Below are 3,538 nucleotides of genomic sequence, written 5' to 3' on the forward strand. Positions count from 1 at the left end.
TACCAAAGTGAAGTTTATTTTTCTAAATATAAATAAAATTATTAGTAAATTTTTTAAAAGATTAATTAAAATAAAAAATTATTTATTTATAATTGTTCTAAAAAATATTTTTTTTAGCTATACGTCAACAGCTCAATCCTAAATTGGAGTATCATCGTGAACTTGGACCTAAACATGCATGATATCTGTAAAAAAAATTTTGATATTCAAATTAGTGAAAAATCACTTAAAAAATGAGTATATATTAGTAGAGTGATAGTGTTGAATGTTTCTGTCCCATATCATCGGTCCTCACCTTAATTTATAGTTTGATCGAGATTGAATTATTCGTTGATTGGTGCTGAGATCTTTGTGACCAACGTTAGGACGAGATTTTGGGAGAAAAGGTTTGTTAGGTTACATTGAGGTAAGAGTTTGATTCAATTTGAATTTTATTTACTTTAACCGAAGTATAATCCATTATTTCCGACGTATAAGAGATATGATACAATAGTAATAACTCACATATATTTATTTTTATGTGAAATTAATAATTAAAAATTATAAAATAATAATTTAATCAAATATATTAAATTATTTAACAATTTTTAATGATCAAATATATCTAAATTATACTTTTATTTATATATCAATATTCTTTATTTTATTTTAAACTTACGTAGTATTTATTAAAATATTCATTAAGATATATAAATAGGATTTAACTTGGATATATTATAATTCTGTAAAAATTCTATATTGTCATTCAATTACATTTTTATTATCGAAAAATATAAAAAAAACAACAAAACAATCAAATATCTCTTTCTATAAATCTATCGTTTCCACGTAGTTTTTGGCGTCGCTATCCACCAATCACCGCCGCGTCTTTTGCATAAAATTATTTTGATAGATGTATAAACGTTAAAGTTTAATAAGTATGAAAACATAGAATTAAATGAATTATATTATATAATTTTTGTCGTCGTACGTGGAATATATACACTTGAGTATGTACGTGGAAAATATGGACATTGGACTGTTTCCTTCTTCTCCGATGCCTTCTTTGATTTGGATCTACCTTTTTGCATATCTGTCAGCCATTAATTAATAATAATCTTACCAAAACAGTTGCCCACCTTTGAGACTCGAGAATAGAGTCGTCGTCGCAGAAAGTTATGTTGACTAATATTTCAGTTTTGCACCAATCTACAATGCAAAATAAATGCATATAAAAATAGGATTAATATTCATTATTCAATATGGAATATGACTCTTTTAAAATTAGATTATCTTAAAAAATATATTATTAAATAAATTTAAAAATAATTAAAATATTATTTTATTAACATTATCACTCTAAAAAATTTTTTTTAATTTGATATTTAAAAATTTAATAAAATTAAATTAAATCCTAAAATTTATCTAAATATGTTGATAATGTGTTAATAATATATTGATTAGATATATTAATATATTGTAATTTGTGTTTTTTACGTAAATTCTATGTGATCAAAATTTATTAGAGTTTTAAAAATTTTATTGTTGCTCCGAAAATAAAAAAATTTAAAATTGAATTTGTTATTATTATTGTTGTGAGATTTCATAAAGCCAATCAAACTTGTAGGAGGTCTAATAGATTTTAGTCATATAAAATTTAGGCAAAAAATTTAAATATTAATAAATTAACATGCAAAATCAATATGTCATTACGAAATCAACTCAGATATTAACATGAATTACTATTATAAATTTTGGATCGAATAAAGGCCATAAGAATCAATTTAAGTTAAACTTTAAATTTCTATAAAAATTAAAAGAGAAAAGCTTAGTATACAAGCGATGAGGGCTTGTAACTATTACAAGTTCATTAACGCCTAATCCAATAAAACGCGCTGCAATTCCTACGTCACTTACATGCGCTATACAAAGATCCCGCGTTTGTATAACTACCAAATTTAAAAGATTTGTTTCCTTCTTTGTTTTCTTTCTTTTCAAATTTCATCGTTCTTCTTCTCGCGCGTCTTCCCCTGATTTTTCGATCGTTCTTTTCCTCTCCTTTCTCATTGGTTTGTTCTTCGTCATTGACGTTAGTTTTTCTTTCTGTAACTCCAGCTTCGTTTTGACATGGTGTATTTATAGTTTTTGACATGGTGTATTCTGCAACCTCTCTGTTGTTGATGACCAGTTTGTTCCGAAGGTTGGAATGACCTTTACCACCCTTGAAGATGCTGGAAAATTTTACAGGAACTATACCAAGGTTGTAGGTTTTTCTACAAGAGTTCGGAGCACAAATAGAAAGGAAAACGAGATTAAGAATCAATTGATTACATGTAGCAGAGAGGGAAAATGAAACTCTCATAGCAAAGACTCATTTGATAGGAATTGGAATGATTTTCTGCTAAACTTTGGTCTTGTGGACAACAAGTGGCTTTCATGTAGTGTTGGGTTAAAATCTACAGCAGATGTGTAAATTTAATTTTTTATCAGGTGTATTTATAGTCTGTGTTTGGGTGTATTATGCAGATCTCTATGCAGACCGTCATATATGGGTTCCAATCTATCTGGATCACCACTTCATATTATAGTACATGTAAATCAGACATTTTGAATACACTAGAGAGAGTTTAATTAATTTTGGTTTTGTGGACAACAAGTGGCTTTCAGGTAGTGTTGGATGGGTGTAAATTTAATTTTTTATCGGGTGTATTTACAGTCTGTGTTTGGGTGTATTATGCAGATCTCTATGCAGACCGTCATATATGGGTTCTAATCTATCTGGATCACCACTTCATATCATAGTACTTGTAAATCAGACATTTTGAATACACCAGAGAGAGTTTAATTAATTTTGGTCTTGTGGACAACAAGTGGCTTTCAGGTAGTGTTGGGTTAAAATCTGCAGCAGAGGTGTAAATTTAATTTTTTATCGGGTGTATTTATAGTCTGTGTTTGGGTGTATTATGCAGATCTCTATGCAGACCGTCATATATGGGTTCCAATCTATCTGGATCACCACTTCATATTATAATTTTGAATACACTAGAGAGAGTTTAATTAATTTTGGTCTTGTGGACAACAAGTGGCTTTCAGGTAGTGTTAGGTTAAAATCTGCAGCAGAGGTATAAATTTAATTTTTTATCGGGTGTATTTATAGTCCGTGTTTGGGTGTATTATGCAGATCTCTATGCAGACCGTCATATATGGGTTCCAATCTATCTGGATCACCACTTCATATTATAGTACCTGTAAATCAGACATTTTGAATACAATAGAGAGAGTTTAATTAATTTTGATCTTGTGGACAACAAGTGGCTTTCAGGTAGTGTTGGGTTAAAATCTGCAGCAGATGTGTAAATTTAATTTTTTATCGGGTGTATTTATAGTCTGTGTTTGGGTGTATTATGCAGATCTCTATGCAGACCGTCATATATGGGTTCCAATCTATCTGGATCACCACTTCATATTATAGTACCTGTAAATCAGAAATTTTGAATACACCAGAGAGAGTTTAATTAATTTTGATCTTGTGGACAACAAGTGGCTTTCAGGTAGTGTT

This window comes from Arachis duranensis, chromosome 9 (genome assembly GCF_000817695.3).
Source record: "Arachis duranensis cultivar V14167 chromosome 9, aradu.V14167.gnm2.J7QH, whole genome shotgun sequence".
Lineage (NCBI taxonomy): Eukaryota > Viridiplantae > Streptophyta > Magnoliopsida > Fabales > Fabaceae > Arachis > Arachis duranensis.